The sequence below is a fragment of the Puntigrus tetrazona genome, chromosome 17 (genome assembly GCF_018831695.1).
Source record: "Puntigrus tetrazona isolate hp1 chromosome 17, ASM1883169v1, whole genome shotgun sequence".
In the NCBI taxonomy this organism is placed as follows: Eukaryota; Metazoa; Chordata; class Actinopteri; order Cypriniformes; family Cyprinidae; genus Puntigrus; species Puntigrus tetrazona.
In genome coordinates, this window is record NC_056715.1 from 19,821,062 (window position 1) to 19,830,138 (window position 9,077).

Sequence of the window (9,077 nt, forward strand, 5' to 3'; positions counted from 1 at the left end):
GGAGTGGCACCCGGTCTTCTGCTGAGGTGGTAGCCAATCCGCCTCAAGGTTTGGCGTGTTGTGCATTCAGAGATGCTCTTCTGCATACCTCGGTTGTAACGAGTGGTTATTTGAGTTACTGTTGCCTTTCTGTCAGCTTGAACCAGCCTGGCCATTCTCCTCTGACCTCTGGCATCAACAAGACATTTGCGCCCACAGAACTGCCGCTCACTGGATATTTTCTCTTTTCGGACCGTTCTCTGTAAACCCTAGAGATGGTGCGTGAAAATCCCAGTAAATCAGCAGTTTCTGAAATACTCAGACCAGCACGTCTGGCACCAACAACCATGCCACGTTCAAAGTCACTTAAATCACCTTTCTTTCCCATTCTGATTTACGGTTTGAACTGCAGAAGATCGTCTTGACCATGTTTACATGCCTGAATGTATTGAGTTGCTGCCATGTGATTGGCTGATTATAAATTTGTGTTAACGAGCAGTTGGACAGGTGTACCTAATAATAAAGTGCAGGTAAAGGTGACCATTTGTCAGCAAGAATGTTTTACTAATTAAAACATAAAATATAATATCGCTCCCTCATTCTTCTATATATTTTAATATGTACAAGACAGAATAAGCTTATTGTTTGAATTTTTACATAAATACTGTTACACTGAATGACAATGTTGGTTTCAAACCAATTCCAACATTTTATTCTTCAAAAACGTATCTAAAACCTTAACCTAGTAGAGACTTTACTTACATTTAATGTGCTTTATGGACATAAAATTATTTAAATTAAATAAAAAAAGGAGTGTATTTATTTATATATATATATATATATATATATATATATATATATATATATATATATATATATATATATATATATATATATATATATATGAAAATAAAGCTTATTTTGCATGTGATTTACCATATGACAGCATTTGTTTTAAAGTTAATTTGTAACCATGTGAGTCTAATTGGGTTGGTCTGGTTTTGTAACCAATCATGTAACTCTAAGTTTGTTTCATCTAACTTCATGGTACAGGACCTGTAGTCATACTTAAATTTTTTAAATAAAATGCTTTTTTTTTTTTTTTGAGTGTAGTTTTACCTGTATCTACGTCATCCAAAACACAGTACCAGTAAAACTATATGAAATAAGTCTGTGTGAATTGGTCCAGAGATCACAGCACACGAACACTGTGCAAAGTTAATAGGATTTATCGAAGGTTTAGAGAGAAGATGCGTCTGGGAGTAAGTTGCCACACATGCTGTATAATACACAGCCTCCTGTTATGCTCTTGTCAAATTAACTGGATTAGAGAACTGAATATTGTGCAGCTGGTAATTAGCAGTAGCTCATTCACTGTATTTAGAGAAGAGTCCTGAATTGCTCTGCACTACATTCACACTATGGCTTGAATTATTAGATTTGCCACGTTTCATTTCCCTGCAGAACCCCTCTGTAAGGTCAGAGAGAATTAGCCGCAGCATTTCAGAACAGGATGGAGTTGTTCTATTTATAATCAGAGCATTAGCTGATATTGGCATGCCACTAGGGCTGTTTTTTTTTTTTTTTTTTTTTTTAATGTGGCTTTTTTATGTCTGGCAGTCTTGTGTGGACGCTGCGAGGCACCTTGTTCTGTCACATTGAGTGACTATGGTTGTCCTTGAAGGCTTGTGTCCACGGTGATTGGTTGTGCATTGCATGTCCTCAGGCCCTCGCTGCACTCGCTGGTCTCCTCTGTCACGGATCTCACTTGACACCCCCACCAGGTGCATCACAAGGCTTTAACCCCAGCACTTGCCCACGCAGTGACTGCTACAGTAAATGTTAAATTATGACACGTTTAAACTAAAGTTCTGATTTCTAGCATGCATGTCTTATTCAGCTGCAATACTTGAGTCATCGCCCACACCGTGTCTGCTGTTAGACAGGACAATTGCATTCCTTGGAATGACTGAATGAATAATTATAATGTCTTGATCATCAGATGCAAAAGTGGTTCAGTAGCGAAGCCCCCCCCCCCACGCGTTTCACGAGCTGCCGTCCCTTGAGCTGATGCGTGTACGGAGGCAGACATGGAGCCAGCTGCTACTGCAGTGTCCTTCCCACACACAGAGGATAGAAAGTGTGAGTATGAGGGAGACAGCTTGAGGATGAGCTCACGACAGAGATTGATCTGTAGAGAGAGTGAAGCGTACCTCAAGCAGATGTTTGTCTGGATATTAAGAGTAATGGAGGCAATGGCACCTCCGTCCCTCTGCGATCTCTGAGGAGACGATCCTACACAGCTACACATGTGGGTGGATGACATCCGAGCAAGAAAACGTGGAAAAGGCATAAAGAAATAGTTTTGAATCCTTTGAGGATTTGTAGTATATGATAACTGCAGTTGTGTTTTTAACTACATTTTTTTTTTTTTTTTTTTTTTTTGTAATTCAGTTAATTGGTCGAAAGGTGTAGGAGCTTTGCTAAAACCATTATCCCATTTCAGTTCTTTTATAACAAGTTTATCCTATCAAATATTCCCATTACTTAAATTTGATCACAGATATATTTCAGCTATCATTTTTGAATGTTTCAGCAAATGGTTGTGGGTCACACACAATGTTATTAAAAATATCCAGATATATTCCAGTAGAGACTTGCTGTTCTGCAACAGCAGTATTCTGGCATTATTTTCTCATTTCTTAAAATAAAGAGAAAAAAAACCTGAAAAGCTATTTTGAAATGATATCCTGGACATAAAAAGGTGTAATTTCAACTACATAGCAAGGCCAGTCGCTTTTTTTATGTCCATTTTAAGGATCATTAAACTCTTTTTCTCCATTGACTGTAGCACCATGGGACCATCACCGAAAAATGAAACCTCATAGAGTGAATAATGGGGTCAAATTTGGTATAAGTAGTGCTCCATTTTAATAAATGGGGTCAAATGAGGTATCAGGAGTAAAAGAAGGTTATTTCAATGTCGCAGAAAGCCCACAGCCAATATATTTGGATTACATATCTAAAAATATCCCATTTTAATATGAATGCTTTGTATTTTGACCAAAGCTGTTCAGTTTTCAATGAAGATATTTAAGAGATCTGGCAAATGTTTTTTAAATCAACTGTAAGATTTGATTATTAACTGCTGTTATGCAGTCTATTACAACAGCATTATTTTATGTTGGGCTCCTCCCACATATTTACTTATAATAATTATTCTCCTCTGTGTGTGATGCTTAAATGCACAAAGTATTTAAATTTAATGACAAAATACAGTAAAACCGTCACGAAAAGAAGCGTAGTATTTACTTTTAAACACAAAATTTCGCTCTGAAATCGCTAGTAAATTTCACAAATTCCGAGTAACACAAGTTAATTGACTGAAATAGTATTTTTCTAAAACATACTCCAGTAATCTTTTATTTACACATTTAAAAGCAAAAGAAAAATAGTTTTCGTGCAGGCTGTTTTATCTTGGCATTCTATACTGCCTGTCTCAGCAGTTCACAATGCACCAAACAAGAGCAGTATCATCATTTCATTGTGCTCACGGTACTGAGTGTGTGTACAGACCCAGAAGTGTTTCCAGAAGGGCAAGGTCAACTACAGTGTCTGACAATCATCTTCCATGCTGCTCATATTACAAAAATAACACACTGCCTCTAAAAGCAAATCATAATAATAATAATAGTAATGCTTGCAGTGAGGGGTGCTAGTACTAACTGATCGATGGTCGCTGGTGTTACTGAAATGCTTTACCTTGCATGAAGACATGTAATGCGTTATTTTGCCTTTGTGTGATGTAATGCAGTAGCTGGGGGTTCTTCTCATCACTATGTACAACATGTATTAAACCATATTAAGATGACCTAAAAAATTCACCTACAGGACCAAGCCTGCAGTGTTTAATGGTCTGTGGCACTATGATCAGTGCATACATCAAATCATAATGGATAGTAAATCATTTAAGCATTTTATATAAAACAGCCACATCTGCTACTAGTAGTAATAGTGTAATTCATATGTACTACTATGGTGTATGCAAATGTGCTTTGTCATTTAAATGCATCATCCTTGAATGAAGAAATTGGGTAAACACCTCTTATAATGACCTCTTTCAGTGGTCTTCTAGGACACGAATGAATGAAAGATTTTATTTTTCCATTTTTAATGTTAACTAAAAATACAGTAAATGGAACTGTAGCTGTGTTTTCAATTCAGATTTTTGCCATTTGTTCCTCAAATGAACAATACAGCACAAATGAATTAAAATAAGACTTAAGTTGTTTTTAAGAACATACTGCTTACACCAATTTTTATTAATAAAAATATAACTACTTGCACAAGCACACTGAGAGAACAGTACAGAAATATTTGAACATTATCCTCTGCAAAATTAAGAAGGTGCAGAAGCATCCACCAAAATATCAGCTGCATTTATCCAGTGAGAAATAATTAAATTGGCCACTGAACAAAAATGAGGGCCTGTTTGTTTCGTCTGGGTCATATGAAACTTTTTTTTCTTTCTATAGCGTGCTAATAAACAAGCTGCACCATAACAATATATCAATAGTTTGCTTTTATAATTACAAAACCTCTTCTGGCAATACTATCTACAGGTAATCATCTTCGTATCAGTGCATCTTTTACCACGTTGAGCTAACAAAAAAAATAAATTGCTTTCAATTGAGGTTACACAATTAAAGGTGTAAATGTTTGTCTTCTTATAAAGAAGATTCGCTGTGAACATGCTTGGGTGTCGAACAGTGATCTCTGTAAATTAATAACGATATATATGCAATCTTTGCAGAGCTTTGATGAATATGAAATCCCAAAGCGCAATTTAGAGTCATCTCTGCCCTTTCAAGCCTACCCTAGAACTGCCTGTGATCCTAGAATCATTGTGCTTTGGAATTCAAGAATAGTTTACGTTTTAGTTGACAATGTTCGATTTATAACATTTATAAATCATCTCTCAGTACAGATGACAGTCTTTCGAAAACTTTAAATCATCTTGCATTTGGCAAACAGAACAGTACACCTGTACATACATTTGCAAAGTAGTCATGAGTTTGGCACATTCACAATTGTAACATTTCAGTGCATCGTTACTTTTGGAGGGTAGGAGGAGTGCTTATTGCATTCGGTAATGGTGCACGGGCAGTCGTTAATGTCCAGAGTTGGCATGGTCTGCTGAGGAGTGCGTAATCTGCCCTAGAGGGGCAGCGCAAAACCCGGCTGTGCCCACGCAGCATGCCCGCCGCCGCCTGCAGGGGGCGAGCTGGGCCCAGCCATCTGCTCGCTTGTGGGAATCTGCTTGAGAGGAAGAATGCGCTGTGCTATCCATCACTGCCAAAGCTCTTTTTTGCCAGAGCAGAACAACACTGAAATTGCATTCCTCCCTTCAGCAGCACAGAAACGCATGGCTGCATCCAAGCACAACACACACTTAGTCGACTCTTGGCACAAGTTATATATGCAGGGGAGGGGGCATGCTTATGAGGGGGTGTTTGTGTGTACATGCATTGGCAAATTTGCACATGACATGCAGCTGTTCTGGCTGTCAGAGGCAACATCAATAAGCGCTCCGGGATGAAGAGTACTGAGGGAGGTAGAAAATGAAGTTTCTTCTACTTTAATAAATAGTAAAACCTTTATGGCCAGTATTTGTGACATGTTGTCTGTTTAACAGAAACAGAAAGTCCATGTTTCCTAAGACATTTAGGAAACATGTTACGTAACATGCTGTAGCCAGTAATTCTACTCTGAAATGTGCGTTTTGGGCCGATTCCCGGACGAAATTGCAGTACCCCATTACATACTGCACCTTTAATTCATTTAAAATTGCATCATTGCAATGCATTTAAAGGGACTTGAAAAAAAAGTATCCATTTTGCCATCATTTATTGGTTTGAAACTTGTGTGAACTCAAAAGAAAATGTTTTAAAGAATGTTGGTAACCAAGTTCAAACGCATACCATCTTGGAACAACTTGAGGGTGAGTAAATGATGACAAAGTGTTAACCATCCTGTGGGTGAAGCACCATAAATAACACTTTAAATGTTTAACTTTCCCTTTTTCTCACAATCGACAGAGTGCCACAGATGGATGGCCATGAATAACCTGAAATATTCCTTTAAGATGACATAAGAAGCCCACTGTAGGTGACAATCTGTCAGCAGACACACTGCTTGATGCATTTCTAGATGAATGTGGCTGCTTATTCAAATTGGGAAAAAAGGAAAGTCATTTGGCAAAGAACTACTTCCTGTGAGAGTGGACCCAAACAGATTGCAGCCTTATCAGGTGCCACATGCCTCCATAAAAACGCTGCCAGTTACTGAAACTCAATCTCGTCTTTGTTGATGTTATGTCTGTTTAACACGTACATTGTCTGCTGATCGTATTCTCAAGCTCGGAGGTGGTCAGCAGGGTATGGACCCTCCCATCTGAGAGCAGAGGCTGGGTCTCTAGACACCGATCCTCTGCTGTTAGCTGGAGTGATTTATGACAGTCTCCAGCTTGTCGCAGACAGGACCACCCTCCTCTGAGTGTGCAGAGAGACACGACCCTAGACAATACACGTATTTGGGTGTAGAATCCCGTTTCCATGGCAGTGAGTGTAGCAGCACGAGTAAAAAGCACACATGCAGCATGATGAGTGTGTGCACGAAAGAGCAAAATGTTTGGGGCAAGATGCGAAAAGTGTTGAACAGCAGAACGTTACACCATCCATTTGACGTAAGAAGGGGCAGTGTCCTCTCAGCCTCGATATGGATTTCCCATACATGCCTGACCCAGCGACCCCTGTACACTCTCTCCTCCTACTTCTCCAAACAGTTTCAGCGGTTTATGTACTACAGCTCTTTAGGCACAGGCTATATGGCTACAATTCAGTCTACATCAGGCATTCCACTGCATTATGCACAGGCTCCAGAAAGCATGCTTAGGCAGAATATCAATCATCCTATCAGCTACCAAAATAAGACAAGAGATTTCATTAACACAACCATTACTCAAACAGAAAGCAAAGCAAAGAATCTCCCAAACAAGGGCTCTCCCATACTGTTGCCTCTTAGAGACATATTGCCATCTTACTTAAACAGAGGTTACCAAACGATTGTTAGCAGCTAAACGATTGCTTCTGAGTTCAGATCTTTGGGAAGGGGGGTAGGATTTAAAGTAGCAGAAACATTCCCTCGTTGCTAATCCGGTCCCAGAGGAACACTTTAATACGATTTACTAGGATGCTGGATATGTGCATTTATATATCGCCTTGCTCAGTCTTGCTGCCACTCGCTCCTCAGTATTCACGATCCATCTGTTCAGACGCCGCTTTAGGGAATACTTCCACCGCTTTGTGCTTGCTGATCTTAAAAGAGAAGAGACGACAAACGATAAGGGAAATGCTTCAAAGTTGCAGTCCCTCTCGCCCTTTCGTGTTGTAATCACGAGAGCCTAGAGGTCGAGTGGCAGTGCATTGCACTGTCTCGGTCCCCTATACATAGTCCTGCAGGCTGTAGCCAGTCTTGTTGTCCAGCGGGGAGAGAGAGCAGTACTGGTGCTGGAGCTGGTCCTGTTGCTGTTGCTGCTGGAGCAATTGCTGCTGCTGCTGCAAGAGGAGTTTGTCCGGAGGCAGAAGTATCAAATCCTGGGGGCCGTGTCTCTTCCCCGAGCAGGACAGACAGAAAATGGATCCGCCCACGAAAAGGAAACCAGACGAGACGAAGGCTACGTAGACGGCGCCGCCCGGCTCGAACTTGTTGCTTTCTGGCACATTTGCGTCCAGGAAACTGACAATAACCTCGTTTGTGTACCAGGAGGCAGGAACAAGGCAGAGAAAGCCAGAGGCCAGAAAGCAAGTGCCGGCGGCCATGGCAGCGTGACGCTAGCGCGCCGTCCCGCCCCAGCGAGTGCACTTTAAACCCAGAGAGGCCAAACACAATCCCAGCGCTGCCAGCACGCAGGAGAGCACCATAGTGGTGCGTGCCGTCTGGAGGTACGCGGGCAGAGCCAGCACGGAGTACTTCAGCGTACAGCTGAACATGCCAGTGCTGTACCAGGTGCAGTCCATCCACAGCCCCTGCATCTGCGAGATGGCAGTGATGATGTTAGAGCCAACGTCCGCGCTAACCTTCCAGTTGGGCAGCAACGTGGCCACCGTGGCACCTAGGATGCCTAGCAATGCCAGCACGGCGCGAAGATCTGCGTGCCCGCGGACGCCATCCTGCCGCGTTCCTGAACTCGCCAACATTCACACGAGCTTGCCTCGTCCCCTCTCCTTCGGCTGCAACTGCGACGGCAGAGACTCTCAGCACCGCCGCCTGCCTGAGGAAATAAGTGAGAGAATTAAACGAGTGTCCTCCTCCTCCCAGCGCGCTGGGAACAAAGAGAAGTGTGCACACAGGATGATGAGGAAGCAGGTTCCTAACTGTGCTTTTACTGCTGCCTTGCCTCCTACCCACAGCTCTGCTGGAGAACTGAGTTCTTAGCGCACGCATTGTTGCCATGTCTGATATCTGGAGTCAGATTCCGTTTTCCGTACGGCCAGGTAAAGGAAATAAAGTATCGTTTCAGACGCACGAGCGCACAACTTGTCAGCACGTTTTCTTCCCCTAGTTTTTACCAGTGACAGAAATCTTTAGGTTATGACTCATAGTGGAGGCTGAACGGTTTGTTTGTAATACGGAGCGGAATGCAGAAATCCTGTCCTTACCTCGGCTGGTGCAGAGCGAGCTATGACGCGTCAGGTTTCCGAGCACACACACACACACACACACGTACGTACACACGCTGCTAAATACATAAACGCAGTATAAACGCCCGTAGTTGTGTCGTTGGCGATCCGTTCATGTTATCCGTGTCTTCAGCTGCAGCAGCGGTATATTAGAGGACATCGGTGATGGAGCGACGATGCTGTTTTCAAAGCTGCACGAATGATGCTCTACGTCACGCAGCAGCGATCTCTCAACTTCACGCGCATGAAAGTCTGTGTTGTTTGCTCCGTATGCTTTCACAGCGATTCAAGACCCGTCTATGATCTAATGTCCTTGCTTAGTTATTTGATTCGATTTAACGTCGATTTAGAATGATT

The 9,077-nt window shown here is 41.8% G+C and overlaps 1 pseudogene; it reads right to left on the reverse strand.

The window, feature by feature from the left end:
• Positions 1-7,474: 7,474 nt before the first annotated feature.
• On the reverse strand, positions 7,475-8,209 carry LOC122362259 (annotated as a pseudogene).
• Between the last annotated feature and the right edge of the window lie 868 nt (positions 8,210-9,077).